This window comes from Rattus norvegicus, chromosome Y (assembly GCF_036323735.1).
Source record: "Rattus norvegicus strain BN/NHsdMcwi chromosome Y, GRCr8, whole genome shotgun sequence".
NCBI classification, from domain to species: domain Eukaryota; kingdom Metazoa; phylum Chordata; class Mammalia; order Rodentia; family Muridae; genus Rattus; species Rattus norvegicus.
Genome location: NC_086040.1, coordinates 35,056,975 through 35,077,244, shown reverse-complemented (window position 1 = coordinate 35,077,244; position 20,270 = coordinate 35,056,975). Strand labels below are relative to the sequence as shown.

General features: G+C 38.7%; 1 long non-coding RNA gene across 5 annotated transcripts in view; it reads right to left on the bottom strand.

Annotated features, from left to right (window-relative positions):
- Positions 1-20,270, bottom strand: part of LOC103694749 (uncharacterized) — a 47,780-nt gene that overhangs the window by 12,906 nt on the left and 14,604 nt on the right. For 3 of the 5 annotated variants that reach the window (XR_010061792.1, XR_010061793.1, XR_010061794.1), the window contains 9 exons: positions 18,618-18,720; positions 17,596-17,772; positions 14,792-15,002; positions 11,914-12,016; positions 10,883-11,059; positions 8,073-8,283; positions 5,195-5,297; positions 4,161-4,337; positions 1,355-1,565 (listed from right to left, as the gene is read on the bottom strand). This is a non-coding gene — a long non-coding RNA (uncharacterized LOC103694749). The other 2 variants (XR_010061795.1, XR_010061796.1) reach the window with 2 other exon arrangements.

Sequence of the window (20,270 nt, the reverse complement as noted above, 5' to 3'; positions counted from 1 at the left end):
TTGCTCAGAGCCTTAAAAATAAAATATTTTAGCAATGTGGCTATTTGTGATGTGACCCGCTGTTCACAGGTATGGCTACAGATGCATTGGTTAATGCAGGTGCAATTTGAGAGAGCAAAAGCAAACACTCAGAGAACACATGATGGTTCAACCTTGGAATGAACAAGTAAGAAGTCAAACTGAACTATGGAGAGGTATCATGTGTAAGAAACAGACAGAAAGAGACAAAGTCAGGCAGGCATGCACACAGGCAGACAGACAGACAGACAGACAGACACACACACACACACATACACACACACACAAACAAAACATCAGTCTTGGGGAAAAAGATGTTGTAGATCACTGATAAGGATGTTCAACCAGGGAAGAAAATTCAAATTCTTTTGTTGGGTGCCACATGTGACAACTTCTATATGCTTGAAAGGGTGTCACTACTACATTTATGTACAACATCCATTAGGAACATCCAGACAGGGAAGGGTAAAGTAAGGGAAGAGACTAGGTATTCTTAAAATATACAAGTTTATTAAAGCCCCATGTTACCTTTCTCCTCATGCTGGCAGTCCCAGCAAAGAGAAGCCAGCCCATGGGCAGCCTGGCATGCATTTCTTGGATCTCTGTAAATTTTCCTTCCATACATGCTCCTTGGGCCCTAGGACTCTGGGAAGTTGTTGAATATTTTGCATCTTCCCATCTGTTTAAGTTATAGTCCAGTAAGTTGGATATCAACTGTGTTTGTACTTGTACTACTCCAGAGGACACCAAGTTCAGATGACAATGTGGTTTATGAGAGAAGCAAGTGCATAAACTGGCATGAAGTATGTTATCATTAGTAAAGACTGTTGTAGGAAGGAGGAAAAATAGGACAGAGATGCAGACAGAGAGAGAGAGATGAGACAGAGAGACAGAGAAAGACACATACAGAGGGAGAGAATGAAAGAATATGCCTTGTCAATATGAAGCCATAAAAGAATTTGTGACTCTAGAAGACAAATTATGAAGGACTGCCTGTAAATTCTAGTAACTAAGAAAGAAGCCTGGGATCAGTTATGATATTGAGACTTCATACAGATTGGCCTATACCAATGTGAGACACAAGACTTCCATGAGCAAATCCTTAGCCAGGAAAATGCAGTTATGGTGGCCCAGAAAAACAAACACTGATTTGTCCCCTCTGTCTGCCTCTCATTACTCTGATCTCTCTTGTCGCAAGAGGCTGAATGGTCTTCCACATACCCTGAGATGCAGCTCACAAGGGACAAAATCTATCTTCAACGGTGCTTCATCTGAGCCTACCCTTGGATTGTGGATGGTACTCAAGAAGCTAACTGACAGATTACACTTTGCCTACCTGGGTGTCAAAGTTCAGACATGAGACTCCCACTCTGTGATTCTCAAAACTTCCATGTTTCCATTGGATGGGCAGTGTCACAAATGGCCTGATACTGTCTTGTCAAACCTCTCATATGCTTCATGTGACCAAGTTGATAGCCACTATCAGCTAATTCACAGATCAACAGGATGCAACTGTGCTTCAGAGCCTTCATGTCTGGCCACAGAAGCTGAGAGAAAAATGTCATAGTTAACAGTGATAATGTAGCCATGTCAGGGCTTTTCCTCCAAGTTTCACTTTCAAGTGTATTATTTTATTGTAGATTATGCTACTCTTTCTAGAAGGTCATGTTGTGGGAGAACATTTGGATGCTTCCCCATCCACAGTTCATAGATTTCTTACATAGACTCCTTTCAGTGACAAGGTTTCTGTAAACTTGTATACAAACTAACCATGTAAGCACACAAGCATTAATTACTAAGGCTCAATTATCTCCTCAGAATGATGTCCATTAAAAGGCTATCTAAAATAACTTTGTTTCATTTAAATATTAGGTACTGGACTTTACCCAAGCACAAGTTTCTCCATTTTGAATTTAGCTGTTGCCAAAATAGTTTCTTAGGTTTTTCAACTTGAAGCATTGTTGAACCTCTGATTGTCCCTACAGAGTTATGTCCTTCAATCATGAGAACTGAGCAACTGTGTCCATAAAATCAAATTGATTCACTAGACATCTCTAAAATGCTTGTTTAAAGTCAGATTCAGTTGTTTTTTTTTAAGTCATCCTTCTTAAACATTGAAATGTAACCATTACTCATATACAGAATGCTTTCTCAAGAAAGGAAGAGGAATTCTAAATTTTTCATTGACTTTGGGTGTAACTTACTTGTGGAGCACGCAGCTGATATCTTGGATAAATCCAGCGTGCCACACACAGAACAAAGCGAGTCAATTATTTGTAGTTTGTGTGTGTGTGTGTGTGTGTGTGTGTGTGTGTGTGTTTGTGTGTGTGTGTTTGTGTGTGTGTGTGTGTGTGTGTGTGTAGGTCACTCCACATTAACTCGTGCTACATGTTTGAGAAGCACACTTGTTCAAAGATAGCATGAACTTCTTTCTTTTGTATGCCTCTTTAACATATCTAATCACTTCAAATTATACCAGTTACTGATATCTCTGGGGTACAGATTAAATTCATAATATCCACCATTAATCTCTCCTTAGGGACTCAGAGCTGAATGATAAATATTTTTTGGAGTATTTAGATTCGAATTTTGCCCGAAAATCATCAAGATTTATTGTTCTGTAAATGCTAATCCAGCTGGTATTTTGGACATTTGAGATTCATGTCCAGACTTCATCAGCTAAATGCACTCCCTTTACTGTTGGCAAGTTCAGGATATGCTTCCTGAATGTCATGTTTGCTGTGACTACCTAGTTATACTGTCATGTGATACACAAGTGAGTTCTAATATAGTTTTCCTAATACTCAATGCTTCTGATCAGAATATGTGAATTGGGGAATCAATCCCTCTGTGCTAAATATAGGTTGTGAAAAGCCTCTGGATAAATTTTGGATAGCATCTTGAATATATGCATGTGCTTTTTAGGTGGTTTTTAATTATGTATTAACAGTCCACATACAATAACATCAGATTATTGTAAGTTTCAACGTTAAGTGATTTCTTGTCCCTCCTGGCTGAGAATTGTGTGGGGATACTTAGATCAATCTGTGTAGCCATAAGGAATTCTTCTTGATATATTATCATCTAGTGATGGTGTAATATCTATAACCCATGATACACAGCCATTGATACACAGTCCTTGACCTGTGTAAAAGAAAAATATTTACAGAAGTCTGATCCTGTAATGTTTTGGCTACTACATGATTCCCTTAGCTACAATATGTCTATGCATGCTTATTCGGGCCCAAGTGATCATGGGGAGACAAACCTGGCTAAAAATGTCAACTACAACTCAGATGTCTTCTACATATACAGTCTCAGGTACAGTCACTGCAGTTCAGGTGTGAAACTGCAGAATACTCAGCCATTTTCCAAATTAAAAAAAAAAAAACAAATTGCTGAGACAAGGATTGAGGGAATGCTTTCATCTATGTAGAACATTAATTTCAGCCTCACGTACAAATGTGTGATGTGAAGAAGATTCAACACTGTACTGCAGAAGGAATACTATACTTTTGGATATGGTCTCTCTAAACTAGTGTATGATATCAATACAGTCTTCTGTGACAGATTTTCAAACACATCTGTACATCTGAGGAATCCAACAGAGTATCTGTGGCTCAAGCAAATACACTTCATGTCATTTGTGACCCTCACTGGGACCACTTAGTATTAGGTGACAGAGTTCTGACTCATTTTTAAGTCTTTTTTTGTATCTCATGATAATTTTTGATGCTTTCTTTCCATCATTGTATAGTTAGTCAAAAGGCCTGTGTATCTGATATCAGCTTAATTATCAGATGTTGGTTGCAATTTTCCCTCCTGCTAAATTTACAGCTACAAAGAAGTGTTTCTTATTAGAAGGCCTTGATTTCTACAATGTAGCATTTTGTTGTCCATTGTTTTCTCTAGCACCCTCAGTTCCCTCAAGGGTCCTATCAGTGAAGAAATGCATTGAGAATGAGAATGTTTGTGGGACCCAGGTAGACAAAATGAATCAAAGTTTCCTTGAATGTGATAAGAACTTAGTGGACAAGGGATATATTCATCTTAGTCAATGAAATTCTCCCCCTATGTACCCAATGGACAAACATTTACCCACATGTATTGGCTTGTTAGACATGCCTGCTTAGCCTGCTTACCAAGTTACCAGGCTGTGAAGAGTAGACTTTGTTCTCAGCAAGGGATTAGGTGGTGGATCAATCCTTGTTCACTGTTTCCAACTCCTCCAAGGTAAGCAAATTCCTCCAAAAGCAGATCCACTTTGCGTAGTCTACCAGATTTCAAGTATCAAGCTATGAGCCCAGTCAACAGAAAATCTACATAGTTCAGAAAAAGTAAAATTTTTCTTCATTTAGTGCTGGGGTCAAGGGGCAGCTATAATTGTGTCTTTCTTTTTTGTAGGTTCCTCTTGAGACAGGGTAGTGGGAAGAGCATTGGAGGAGGGTAAGTCTTGATCTGTTTATAGTTGCAGAATAATAATAATAATAATAATAATAATAATAATAATAATAATAATAATAATAAAATGTAGTTTATGCTGGTTAGGTTATTCAGCATTTAAGAACAGTGACTGTTTTTCAAAGGTCCTGAGTTCAATTCCCATTAAACACATCATGGCATGCAACCATCTAAGGTGGCATCTGATGCCCTCTTCTGGTGAGTCTGACCGCTACAGTATATTTACAAAAATCAAATAATTTAAATCTCTTAAATAAATGAATAAACAAACAAATAAATAAATAAATAAATAAATAAATAAATAAAAGTTCACTTATCTAAGTCTCAGTTACTGTGCTACTGTAGCTGCCCAGCTTTCCCTGTTCCTCTGAGGACAGAAAATGCATTCTCTAGCTATTCAAATCCTGGAAGAGAGATCACTAATTACTTGCTGAAACCCAGGAATGTTATTCAAACTATAGCTTCTGTTGTTCTGATAAATGAAATAGCTTCCCGTCACACTCCTATCCTGACTTCATTTCTTCCACTGAGAGTCACATAAGAAATTTAGTTTGTGCATGAGGAGGTTGGAGTTCCAGTTTCTTTGTATGTGAGAAAACTGGGGTTAACACAGAGAGGTCAAGACTGTCAAAAAAGAAGTGGGCGTAATGGCTATCATTTACTCAAATCCTGTTGGTTCAATGAGTCAGTATCTCTGAGAGTTTACCCAACTCACAGGTCTTCTTCTGGAGCTCAATAGTCAGGTTTCTCCAACTTCTTAATCTGCTCTGCTTGCTCATTGATGATAGGAGGTTGGGATGTTGCCTTTCTAGCAGACCCTGTAGTAAAACACAAGGGAACCACAAGAACAACAGCCCAGTCATAGGATAAAACATGCTGTGTCCCCAAAAAGAAGCATGAGGAAAGGGGAAATCTACAGATACTTTGAAGCACTGAAAGGTGAGGAAAGCTCTCTTCAAGATCTATTAGCTACTCTCCTGCTCCCAGCCATGATTGTTAGATATATACAGGTAAACCCTGGACTCCATAGTGCTTTGGATCACCAAGCCCTAATCATGTATGTTCAAAACAAATGATTCTGATATCTTTAAACATATCCAGGGGAGTATCACACTCTCTGTTCTTGTCATAACATGTCAATGACATGTACAGGAGGCCTCTGAAGATTAAGTCCAATACTCTTCCCTGAGAGTCAAAGTTTTTATCCCTGTGGCTCCTATTGGCTTTCTTTCTCACTGAGAGTGAAACTTAGGAACTCATAACAGACCCACTGCATGGTTGTCAATTGCTGGCTGTCTGCCAAACATTCATCAGATATTCTTGACTCTGGGTCGCTTCTTTAAGAATCCAGAGGTTTCAGATCATTAGTCCTAATCCTAGAAGGCGTGACCCAAGCCCAACTTCTCCAGGAAGCTCCTGAGCACCAGTCCAGAGCTTACTCTCTCTGGTTTACACCTGATCGTTTAATTTTTTCACTTTTATAACAAGAAAAATGTCCTAATTTCGTCTTCTTCTCTCTCTTGTGCTCAATGCTCTCTGTTTTCTTTGTAAATAGCTTGATCATCCTGAAAAACATGTCTCTGGGTAAACCAATAAATACTAACTAAATGCACGAGGGCAGCTTCTGTTTCCATAACATTAGTGACATCACAGAGAATACCATGGTAATTCCAGCATACAATAATGTATCCAGAGGAGGGTTCCCTTCAAGAGCACATAACAACCCATTAACTATATCTTCTTCAAATCAAAAAGCCAAGCTGCCCTTTCCAGGAGCTTCATCTAAGACACAAGGGAAGACTTTTAATCAGTCTCCCTTCTAAAGACAGAGATGTCACTGATTTATTGAATTCTTTCCCACCTTCATGTGTGGATATTAAATACTCAATTTTCACACAAAGCCCCGAAATGGTTCTTTCCCACCTTAGGTAGCACACTCAAAATGATAAGGAAGAAAGGAAGTTGAAAACTTAGGTCAGGATGACTGTCAATGAAGCCATGATTCCACACAGTTAATCCCTCTAAAGGTACATCTTCTGTAACTAAATGATCAGTTTCTCCAATTTCCTCATCCATTGCTCCTAATAAGTAATTATGGAGGGTTGGGATGATGCCTTCATAGTAGACCAGATAAATAGATAAACACAAGTAAGCAAAGACATGGGGAAGATCCAGAGTAGTACAGTTTGGGTGGGGGAATGAAATGTAAGGGAAAATTACGTAAATTCAGATAAAAACTTTGCTCAGAGCCTTAAAAATAAAATATTTTAGCAATGTGGCTATTTGTGATGTGACCCGCTGTTCACAGGTATGGCTACAGATGCATTGGTTAATGCAGGTGCAATTTGAGAGAGCAAAAGCAAACACTCAGAGAACACATGATGGTTCAACCTTGGAATGAACAAGTAAGAAGTCAAACTGAACTATGGAGAGGTATCATGTGTAAGAAACAGACAGAAAGAGACAAAGTCAGGCAGGCATGCACACAGGCAGACAGACAGACAGACAGACAGACACACACACACACACATACACACACACACAAACAAAACATCAGTCTTGGGGAAAAAGATGTTGTAGATCACTGATAAGGATGTTCAACCAGGGAAGAAAATTCAAATTCTTTTGTTGGGTGCCACATGTGACAACTTCTATATGCTTGAAAGGGTGTCACTACTACATTTATGTACAACATCCATTAGGAACATCCAGACAGGGAAGGGTAAAGTAAGGGAAGAGACTAGGTATTCTTAAAATATACAAGTTTATTAAAGCCCCATGTTACCTTTCTCCTCATGCTGGCAGTCCCAGCAAAGAGAAGCCAGCCCATGGGCAGCCTGGCATGCATTTCTTGGATCTCTGTAAATTTTCCTTCCATACATGCTCCTTGGGCCCTAGGACTCTGGGAAGTTGTTGAATATTTTGCATCTTCCCATCTGTTTAAGTTATAGTCCAGTAAGTTGGATATCAACTGTGTTTGTACTTGTACTACTCCAGAGGACACCAAGTTCAGATGACAATGTGGTTTATGAGAGAAGCAAGTGCATAAACTGGCATGAAGTATGTTATCATTAGTAAAGACTGTTGTAGGAAGGAGGAAAAATAGGACAGAGATGCAGACAGAGAGAGAGAGATGAGACAGAGAGACAGAGAAAGACACATACAGAGGGAGAGAATGAAAGAATATGCCTTGTCAATATGAAGCCATAAAAGAATTTGTGACTCTAGAAGACAAATTATGAAGGACTGCCTGTAAATTCTAGTAACTAAGAAAGAAGCCTGGGATCAGTTATGATATTGAGACTTCATACAGATTGGCCTATACCAATGTGAGACACAAGACTTCCATGAGCAAATCCTTAGCCAGGAAAATGCAGTTATGGTGGCCCAGAAAAACAAACACTGATTTGTCCCCTCTGTCTGCCTCTCATTACTCTGATCTCTCTTGTCGCAAGAGGCTGAATGGTCTTCCACATACCCTGAGATGCAGCTCACAAGGGACAAAATCTATCTTCAACGGTGCTTCATCTGAGCCTACCCTTGGATTGTGGATGGTACTCAAGAAGCTAACTGACAGATTACACTTTGCCTACCTGGGTGTCAAAGTTCAGACATGAGACTCCCACTCTGTGATTCTCAAAACTTCCATGTTTCCATTGGATGGGCAGTGTCACAAATGGCCTGATACTGTCTTGTCAAACCTCTCATATGCTTCATGTGACCAAGTTGATAGCCACTATCAGCTAATTCACAGATCAACAGGATGCAACTGTGCTTCAGAGCCTTCATGTCTGGCCACAGAAGCTGAGAGAAAAATGTCATAGTTAACAGTGATAATGTAGCCATGTCAGGGCTTTTCCTCCAAGTTTCACTTTCAAGTGTATTATTTTATTGTAGATTATGCTACTCTTTCTAGAAGGTCATGTTGTGGGAGAACATTTGGATGCTTCCCCATCCACAGTTCATAGATTTCTTACATAGACTCCTTTCAGTGACAAGGTTTCTGTAAACTTGTATACAAACTAACCATGTAAGCACACAAGCATTAATTACTAAGGCTCAATTATCTCCTCAGAATGATGTCCATTAAAAGGCTATCTAAAATAACTTTGTTTCATTTAAATATTAGGTACTGGACTTTACCCAAGCACAAGTTTCTCCATTTTGAATTTAGCTGTTGCCAAAATAGTTTCTTAGGTTTTTCAACTTGAAGCATTGTTGAACCTCTGATTGTCCCTACAGAGTTATGTCCTTCAATCATGAGAACTGAGCAACTGTGTCCATAAAATCAAATTGATTCACTAGACATCTCTAAAATGCTTGTTTAAAGTCAGATTCAGTTGTTTTTTTTTAAGTCATCCTTCTTAAACATTGAAATGTAACCATTACTCATATACAGAATGCTTTCTCAAGAAAGGAAGAGGAATTCTAAATTTTTCATTGACTTTGGGTGTAACTTACTTGTGGAGCACGCAGCTGATATCTTGGATAAATCCAGCGTGCCACACACAGAACAAAGCGAGTCAATTATTTGTAGTTTGTGTGTGTGTGTGTGTGTGTGTGTGTGTGTGTGTGTGTGTTTGTGTGTGTGTGTTTGTGTGTGTGTGTGTGTGTGTGTGTGTGTAGGTCACTCCACATTAACTCGTGCTACATGTTTGAGAAGCACACTTGTTCAAAGATAGCATGAACTTCTTTCTTTTGTATGCCTCTTTAACATATCTAATCACTTCAAATTATACCAGTTACTGATATCTCTGGGGTACAGATTAAATTCATAATATCCACCATTAATCTCTCCTTAGGGACTCAGAGCTGAATGATAAATATTTTTTGGAGTATTTAGATTCGAATTTTGCCCGAAAATCATCAAGATTTATTGTTCTGTAAATGCTAATCCAGCTGGTATTTTGGACATTTGAGATTCATGTCCAGACTTCATCAGCTAAATGCACTCCCTTTACTGTTGGCAAGTTCAGGATATGCTTCCTGAATGTCATGTTTGCTGTGACTACCTAGTTATACTGTCATGTGATACACAAGTGAGTTCTAATATAGTTTTCCTAATACTCAATGCTTCTGATCAGAATATGTGAATTGGGGAATCAATCCCTCTGTGCTAAATATAGGTTGTGAAAAGCCTCTGGATAAATTTTGGATAGCATCTTGAATATATGCATGTGCTTTTTAGGTGGTTTTTAATTATGTATTAACAGTCCACATACAATAACATCAGATTATTGTAAGTTTCAACGTTAAGTGATTTCTTGTCCCTCCTGGCTGAGAATTGTGTGGGGATACTTAGATCAATCTGTGTAGCCATAAGGAATTCTTCTTGATATATTATCATCTAGTGATGGTGTAATATCTATAACCCATGATACACAGCCATTGATACACAGTCCTTGACCTGTGTAAAAGAAAAATATTTACAGAAGTCTGATCCTGTAATGTTTTGGCTACTACATGATTCCCTTAGCTACAATATGTCTATGCATGCTTATTCGGGCCCAAGTGATCATGGGGAGACAAACCTGGCTAAAAATGTCAACTACAACTCAGATGTCTTCTACATATACAGTCTCAGGTACAGTCACTGCAGTTCAGGTGTGAAACTGCAGAATACTCAGCCATTTTCCAAATTAAAAAAAAAAACAAATTGCTGAGACAAGGATTGAGGGAATGCTTTCATCTATGTAGAACATTAATTTCAGCCTCACGTACAAATGTGTGATGTGAAGAAGATTCAACACTGTACTGCAGAAGGAATACTATACTTTTGGATATGGTCTCTCTAAACTAGTGTATGATATCAATACAGTCTTCTGTGACAGATTTTCAAACACATCTGTACATCTGAGGAATCCAACAGAGTATCTGTGGCTCAAGCAAATACACTTCATGTCATTTGTGACCCTCACTGGGACCACTTAGTATTAGGTGACAGAGTTCTGACTCATTTTTAAGTCTTTTTTTGTATCTCATGATAATTTTTGATGCTTTCTTTCCATCATTGTATAGTTAGTCAAAAGGCCTGTGTATCTGATATCAGCTTAATTATCAGATGTTGGTTGCAATTTTCCCTCCTGCTAAATTTACAGCTACAAAGAAGTGTTTCTTATTAGAAGGCCTTGATTTCTACAATGTAGCATTTTGTTGTCCATTGTTTTCTCTAGCACCCTCAGTTCCCTCAAGGGTCCTATCAGTGAAGAAATGCATTGAGAATGAGAATGTTTGTGGGACCCAGGTAGACAAAATGAATCAAAGTTTCCTTGAATGTGATAAGAACTTAGTGGACAAGGGATATATTCATCTTAGTCAATGAAATTCTCCCCCTATGTACCCAATGGACAAACATTTACCCACATGTATTGGCTTGTTAGACATGCCTGCTTAGCCTGCTTACCAAGTTACCAGGCTGTGAAGAGTAGACTTTGTTCTCAGCAAGGGATTAGGTGGTGGATCAATCCTTGTTCACTGTTTCCAACTCCTCCAAGGTAAGCAAATTCCTCCAAAAGCAGATCCACTTTGCGTAGTCTACCAGATTTCAAGTATCAAGCTATGAGCCCAGTCAACAGAAAATCTACATAGTTCAGAAAAAGTAAAATTTTTCTTCATTTAGTGCTGGGGTCAAGGGGCAGCTATAATTGTGTCTTTCTTTTTTGTAGGTTCCTCTTGAGACAGGGTAGTGGGAAGAGCATTGGAGGAGGGTAAGTCTTGATCTGTTTATAGTTGCAGAATAATAATAATAATAATAATAATAATAATAATAATAATAATAATAATAAAATGTAGTTTATGCTGGTTAGGTTATTCAGCATTTAAGAACAGTGACTGTTTTTCAAAGGTCCTGAGTTCAATTCCCATTAAACACATCATGGCATGCAACCATCTAAGGTGGCATCTGATGCCCTCTTCTGGTGAGTCTGACCGCTACAGTATATTTACAAAAATCAAATAATTTAAATCTCTTAAATAAATGAATAAACAAACAAATAAATAAATAAATAAATAAATAAATAAATAAAAGTTCACTTATCTAAGTCTCAGTTACTGTGCTACTGTAGCTGCCCAGCTTTCCCTGTTCCTCTGAGGACAGAAAATGCATTCTCTAGCTATTCAAATCCTGGAAGAGAGATCACTAATTACTTGCTGAAACCCAGGAATGTTATTCAAACTATAGCTTCTGTTGTTCTGATAAATGAAATAGCTTCCCGTCACACTCCTATCCTGACTTCATTTCTTCCACTGAGAGTCACATAAGAAATTTAGTTTGTGCATGAGGAGGTTGGAGTTCCAGTTTCTTTGTATGTGAGAAAACTGGGGTTAACACAGAGAGGTCAAGACTGTCAAAAAAGAAGTGGGCGTAATGGCTATCATTTACTCAAATCCTGTTGGTTCAATGAGTCAGTATCTCTGAGAGTTTACCCAACTCACAGGTCTTCTTCTGGAGCTCAATAGTCAGGTTTCTCCAACTTCTTAATCTGCTCTGCTTGCTCATTGATGATAGGAGGTTGGGATGTTGCCTTTCTAGCAGACCCTGTAGTAAAACACAAGGGAACCACAAGAACAACAGCCCAGTCATAGGATAAAACATGCTGTGTCCCCAAAAAGAAGCATGAGGAAAGGGGAAATCTACAGATACTTTGAAGCACTGAAAGGTGAGGAAAGCTCTCTTCAAGATCTATTAGCTACTCTCCTGCTCCCAGCCATGATTGTTAGATATATACAGGTAAACCCTGGACTCCATAGTGCTTTGGATCACCAAGCCCTAATCATGTATGTTCAAAACAAATGATTCTGATATCTTTAAACATATCCAGGGGAGTATCACACTCTCTGTTCTTGTCATAACATGTCAATGACATGTACAGGAGGCCTCTGAAGATTAAGTCCAATACTCTTCCCTGAGAGTCAAAGTTTTTATCCCTGTGGCTCCTATTGGCTTTCTTTCTCACTGAGAGTGAAACTTAGGAACTCATAACAGACCCACTGCATGGTTGTCAATTGCTGGCTGTCTGCCAAACATTCATCAGATATTCTTGACTCTGGGTCGCTTCTTTAAGAATCCAGAGGTTTCAGATCATTAGTCCTAATCCTAGAAGGCGTGACCCAAGCCCAACTTCTCCAGGAAGCTCCTGAGCACCAGTCCAGAGCTTACTCTCTCTGGTTTACACCTGATCGTTTAATTTTTTCACTTTTATAACAAGAAAAATGTCCTAATTTCGTCTTCTTCTCTCTCTTGTGCTCAATGCTCTCTGTTTTCTTTGTAAATAGCTTGATCATCCTGAAAAACATGTCTCTGGGTAAACCAATAAATACTAACTAAATGCACGAGGGCAGCTTCTGTTTCCATAACATTAGTGACATCACAGAGAATACCATGGTAATTCCAGCATACAATAATGTATCCAGAGGAGGGTTCCCTTCAAGAGCACATAACAACCCATTAACTATATCTTCTTCAAATCAAAAAGCCAAGCTGCCCTTTCCAGGAGCTTCATCTAAGACACAAGGGAAGACTTTTAATCAGTCTCCCTTCTAAAGACAGAGATGTCACTGATTTATTGAATTCTTTCCCACCTTCATGTGTGGATATTAAATACTCAATTTTCACACAAAGCCCCGAAATGGTTCTTTCCCACCTTAGGTAGCACACTCAAAATGATAAGGAAGAAAGGAAGTTGAAAACTTAGGTCAGGATGACTGTCAATGAAGCCATGATTCCACACAGTTAATCCCTCTAAAGGTACATCTTCTGTAACTAAATGATCAGTTTCTCCAATTTCCTCATCCATTGCTCCTAATAAGTAATTATGGAGGGTTGGGATGATGCCTTCATAGTAGACCAGATAAATAGATAAACACAAGTAAGCAAAGACATGGGGAAGATCCAGAGTAGTACAGTTTGGGTGGGGGAATGAAATGTAAGGGAAAATTACGTAAATTCAGATAAAAACTTTGCTCAGAGCCTTAAAAATAAAATATTTTAGCAATGTGGCTATTTGTGATGTGACCCGCTGTTCACAGGTATGGCTACAGATGCATTGGTTAATGCAGGTGCAATTTGAGAGAGCAAAAGCAAACACTCAGAGAACACATGATGGTTCAACCTTGGAATGAACAAGTAAGAAGTCAAACTGAACTATGGAGAGGTATCATGTGTAAGAAACAGACAGAAAGAGACAAAGTCAGGCAGGCATGCACACAGGCAGACAGACAGACAGACAGACAGACACACACACACACACATACACACACACACAAACAAAACATCAGTCTTGGGGAAAAAGATGTTGTAGATCACTGATAAGGATGTTCAACCAGGGAAGAAAATTCAAATTCTTTTGTTGGGTGCCACATGTGACAACTTCTATATGCTTGAAAGGGTGTCACTACTACATTTATGTACAACATCCATTAGGAACATCCAGACAGGGAAGGGTAAAGTAAGGGAAGAGACTAGGTATTCTTAAAATATACAAGTTTATTAAAGCCCCATGTTACCTTTCTCCTCATGCTGGCAGTCCCAGCAAAGAGAAGCCAGCCCATGGGCAGCCTGGCATGCATTTCTTGGATCTCTGTAAATTTTCCTTCCATACATGCTCCTTGGGCCCTAGGACTCTGGGAAGTTGTTGAATATTTTGCATCTTCCCATCTGTTTAAGTTATAGTCCAGTAAGTTGGATATCAACTGTGTTTGTACTTGTACTACTCCAGAGGACACCAAGTTCAGATGACAATGTGGTTTATGAGAGAAGCAAGTGCATAAACTGGCATGAAGTATGTTATCATTAGTAAAGACTGTTGTAGGAAGGAGGAAAAATAGGACAGAGATGCAGACAGAGAGAGAGAGATGAGACAGAGAGACAGAGAAAGACACATACAGAGGGAGAGAATGAAAGAATATGCCTTGTCAATATGAAGCCATAAAAGAATTTGTGACTCTAGAAGACAAATTATGAAGGACTGCCTGTAAATTCTAGTAACTAAGAAAGAAGCCTGGGATCAGTTATGATATTGAGACTTCATACAGATTGGCCTATACCAATGTGAGACACAAGACTTCCATGAGCAAATCCTTAGCCAGGAAAATGCAGTTATGGTGGCCCAGAAAAACAAACACTGATTTGTCCCCTCTGTCTGCCTCTCATTACTCTGATCTCTCTTGTCGCAAGAGGCTGAATGGTCTTCCACATACCCTGAGATGCAGCTCACAAGGGACAAAATCTATCTTCAACGGTGCTTCATCTGAGCCTACCCTTGGATTGTGGATGGTACTCAAGAAGCTAACTGACAGATTACACTTTGCCTACCTGGGTGTCAAAGTTCAGACATGAGACTCCCACTCTGTGATTCTCAAAACTTCCATGTTTCCATTGGATGGGCAGTGTCACAAATGGCCTGATACTGTCTTGTCAAACCTCTCATATGCTTCATGTGACCAAGTTGATAGCCACTATCAGCTAATTCACAGATCAACAGGATGCAACTGTGCTTCAGAGCCTTCATGTCTGGCCACAGAAGCTGAGAGAAAAATGTCATAGTTAACAGTGATAATGTAGCCATGTCAGGGCTTTTCCTCCAAGTTTCACTTTCAAGTGTATTATTTTATTGTAGATTATGCTACTCTTTCTAGAAGGTCATGTTGTGGGAGAACATTTGGATGCTTCCCCATCCACAGTTCATAGATTTCTTACATAGACTCCTTTCAGTGACAAGGTTTCTGTAAACTTGTATACAAACTAACCATGTAAGCACACAAGCATTAATTACTAAGGCTCAATTATCTCCTCAGAATGATGTCCATTAAAAGGCTATCTAAAATAACTTTGTTTCATTTAAATATTAGGTACTGGACTTTACCCAAGCACAAGTTTCTCCATTTTGAATTTAGCTGTTGCCAAAATAGTTTCTTAGGTTTTTCAACTTGAAGCATTGTTGAACCTCTGATTGTCCCTACAGAGTTATGTCCTTCAATCATGAGAACTGAGCAACTGTGTCCATAAAATCAAATTGATTCACTAGACATCTCTAAAATGCTTGTTTAAAGTCAGATTCAGTTGTTTTTTTTTAAGTCATCCTTCTTAAACATTGAAATGTAACCATTACTCATATACAGAATGCTTTCTCAAGAAAGGAAGAGGAATTCTAAATTTTTCATTGACTTTGGGTGTAACTTACTTGTGGAGCACGCAGCTGATATCTTGGATAAATCCAGCGTGCCACACACAGAACAAAGCGAGTCAATTATTTGTAGTTTGTGTGTGTGTGTGTGTGTGTGTGTGTGTGTGTGTTTGTGTGTGTGTGTTTGTGTGTGTGTGTGTGTGTGTGTGTGTGTAGGTCACTCCACATTAACTCGTGCTACATGTTTGAGAAGCACACTTGTTCAAAGATAGCATGAACTTCTTTCTTTTGTATGCCTCTTTAACATATCTAATCACTTCAAATTATACCAGTTACTGATATCTCTGGGGTACAGATTAAATTCATAATATCCACCATTAATCTCTCCTTAGGGACTCAGAGCTGAATGATAAATATTTTTTGGAGTATTTAGATTCGAATTTTGCCCGAAAATCATCAAGATTTATTGTTCTGTAAATGCTAATCCAGCTGGTATTTTGGACATTTGAGATTCATGTCCAGACTTCATCAGCTAAATGCACTCCCTTTACTGTTGGCAAGTTCAGGATATGCTTCCTGAATGTCATGTTTGCTGTGACTACCTAGTTATACTGTCATGTGATACACAAGTGAGTTCTAATATAGTTTTCCTAATACTCAATGCTTCTGATCAGAATATGTGAATTGGGGAATCAATCCCTCTGTGCTAAATATAGGTTGTGAAAAGCCTCTGGATAAATTTTGGATAGCATCTTGAATATATGCATGTGCTTTTTAGGTGGTTTTTAATTATGTATTAACAGTCCACATACAATAACATCAGATTATTGTAAGTTTCAACGTTAAGTGATTTCTTGTCCCTCCTGGCTGAGAATTGTGTGGGGATACTTAGATCAATCTGTGTAGCCATAAGGAATTCTTCTTGATATATTATCATCTAGTGATGGTGTAATATCTATAACCCATGATACACAGCCATTGATACACAGTCCTTGACCTGTGTAAAAGAAAAATATTTACAGAAGTCTGATCCTGTAATGTTTTGGCTACTACATGATTCCCTTAGCTACAATATGTCTATGCATGCTTATTCGGGCCCAAGTGATCATGGGGAGACAAACCTGGCTAAAAATGTCAACTACAACTCAGATGTCTTCTACATATACAGTCTCAGGTACAGTCACTGCAGTTCAGGTGTGAAACTGCAGAATACTCAGCCATTTTCCAAATTAAAAAAAAAAACAAATTGCTGAGACAAGGATTGAGGGAATGCTTTCATCTATGTAGAACATTAATTTCAGCCTCACGTACAAATGTGTGATGTGAAGAAGATTCAACACTGTACTGCAGAAGGAATACTATACTTTTGGATATGGTCTCTCTAAACTAGTGTATGATATCAATACAGTCTTCTGTGACAGATTTTCAAACACATCTGTACATCTGAGGAATCCAACAGAGTATCTGTGGCTCAAGCAAATACACTTCATGTCATTTGTGACCCTCACTGGGACCACTTAGTATTAGGTGACAGAGTTCTGACTCATTTTTAAGTCTTTTTTTGTATCTCATGATAATTTTTGATGCTTTCTTTCCATCATTGTATAGTTAGTCAAAAGGCCTGTGTATCTGATATCAGCTTAATTATCAGATGTTGGTTGCAATTTTCCCTCCTGCTAAATTTACAGCTACAAAGAAGTGTTTCTTATTAGAAGGCCTTGATTTCTACAATGTAGCATTTTGTTGTCCATTGTTTTCTCTAGCACCCTCAGTTCCCTCAAGGGTCCTATCAGTGAAGAAATGCATTGAGAATGAGAATGTTTGTGGGACCCAGGTAGACAAAATGAATCAAAGTTTCCTTGAATGTGATAAGAACTTAGTGGACAAGGGATATATTCATCTTAGTCAATGAAATTCTCCCCCTATGTACCCAATGGACAAACATTTACCCACATGTATTGGCTTGTTAGACATGCCTGCTTAGCCTGCTTACCAAGTTACCAGGCTGTGAAGAGTAGACTTTGTTCTCAGCAAGGGATTAGGTGGTGGATCAATCCTTGTTCACTGTTTCCAACTCCTCCAAGGTAAGCAAATTCCTCCAAAAGCAGATCCACTTTGCGTAGTCTACCAGATTTCAAGTATCAAGCTATGAGCCCAGTCAACAGAAAATCTACATAGTTCAGAAAAAGTAAAATTTTTCTTCATTTAGTGCTGGGGTCAAGGGGCAGCTATAATTGTGTCTTTCTTTTTTGTAGGTTCCTCTTGAGACAGGGTAGTGGGAAGAGCATTGGAGGAGGGTAAGTCTTGATCTGTTTATAGTTGCAGAATAATAATAATAATAATAATAATAATAATAATAATAATAAAATGTAGTTTATGCTGGTTAGGTTATTCAGCATTTAAGAACAGTGACTGTTTTTCAAAGGTCCTGAGTTCAATTCCCATTAAACACATCATGGCATGCAACCATCTAAGGTGGCATCTGATGCCCTCTTCTGGTGAGTCTGACCGCTACAGTATATTTACAAAAATCAAATAATTTAAATCTCTTAAATAAATGAATAAACAAACAAATAAATAAATAAATAAATAAATAAATAAATAAAAGTTCACTTATCTAAGTCTCAGTTACTGTGCTACTGTAGCTGCCCAGCTTTCCCTGTTCCTCTGAGGACAGAAAATGCATTCTCTAGCTATTCAAATCCTGGAAGAGAGATCACTAATTACTTGCTGAAACCCAGGAATGTTATTCAAACTATAGCTTCTGTTGTTCTGATAAATGAAATAGCTTCCCGTCACACTCCTATCCTGACTTCATTTCTTCCACTGAGAGTCACATAAGAAATTTAGTTTGTGCATGAGGAGGTTGGAGTTCCAGTTTCTTTGTATGTGAGAAAACTGGGGTTAACACAGAGAGGTCAAGACTGTCAAAAAAGAAGTGGGCGTAATGGCTATCATTTACTCAAATCCTGTTGGTTCAATGAGTCAGTATCTCTGAGAGTTTACCCAACTCACAGGTCTTCTTCTGGAGCTCAATAGTCAGGTTTCTCCAACTTCTTAATCTGCTCTGCTTGCTCATTGATGATAGGAGGTTGGGATGTTGCCTTTCTAGCAGACCCTGTAGTAAAACACAAGGGAACCACAAGAACAACAGCCCAGTCATAGGATAAAACATGCTGTGTCCCCAAAAAGAAGCATGAGGAAAGGGGAAATCTACAGATACTTTGAAGCACTGAAAGGTGAGGAAAGCTCTCTTCAAGATCTATTAGCTACTCTCCTGCTCCCAGCCATGATTGTTAGATATATACAGGTAAACCCTGGACTCCATAGTGCTTTGGATCACCAAGCCCTAATCATGTATGTTCAAAACAAATGATTCTGATATCTTTAAACATATCCAGGGGAGTATCACACTCTCTGTTCTTGTCATAACATGTCAATGACATGTACAGGAGGCCTCTGAAGATTAAGTCCAATACTCTTCCCTGAGAGTCAAAGTTTTTATCCCTGTGGCTCCTATTGGCTTTCTTTCTCACTGAGAGTGAAACTTAGGAACTCATAACAGACCCACTGCATGGTTGTCAATTGCTGGCTGTCTGCCAAACATTCATCAGATATTCTTGACTCTGGGTCGCTTCTTTAAGAATCCAGAGGTTTCAGATCATTAGTCCTAATCCTAGAAGGCGTGACCCAAGCCCAACTTCTCCAGGAAGCTCCTGAGCACCAGTCCAGAGCTTACTCTCTCTGGTTTACACCTGATCGTTTAATTTTTTCACTTTTATAACAAGAAAAATGTCCTAATTTCGTCTTCTTCTCTCTCTTGTGCTCAATGCTCTCTGTTTTCTTTGTAAATAGCTTGATCATCCTGAAAAACATGTCTCTGGGTAAACCAATAAATACTAACTAAATGCACGAGGGCAGCTTCTGTTTCCATAACATTAGTGACATCACAGATAATACCATGGTAATTCCAGCATACAATAATGTATCCAGAGGAGGGTTCCCTTCAAGAGCACATAACAACCCATTAACTATATCTTCTTCAAATCAAAAAGCCAAGCTGCCCTTTCCAGGAGCTTCATCTAAGACACAAGGGAAGACTTTTAATCAGTCTCCCTTCTAAAGACAGAGATGTCACTGATTTATTGAATTCTTTCCCACCTTCATGTGTGGATATTAAATACTCAATTTTCACACAAAGCCCCGAAATGGTTCTTTCCCACCTTAGGTAGCACACTCAAAATGATAAGGAAGAAAGGAAGTTGAAAACTTAGGTCAGGATGACTGTCAATGAAGCCATGATTCCACACAGTTAATCCCTCTAAAGGTACATCTTCTGTAACTAAATGATCAGTTTCTCCAATTTCCTCATCCATTGCTCCTAATAAGTAATTATGGAGGGTTGGGATGATGCCTTCATAGTAGACCAGATAAATAGATAAACACAAGTAAGCAAAGACATGGGGAAGATCCAGAGTAGTACAGTTTGGGTGGGGGAATGAAATGTAAGGGAAAATTACGTAAATTCAGATAAAAACTTTGCTCAGAGCCTTAAAAATAAAATATTTTAGCAATGTGGCTATTTGTGATGTGACCCGCTGTTCACAGGTATGGCTACAGATGCATTGGTTAATGCAGGTGCAATTTGAGAGAGCAAAAGCAAACACT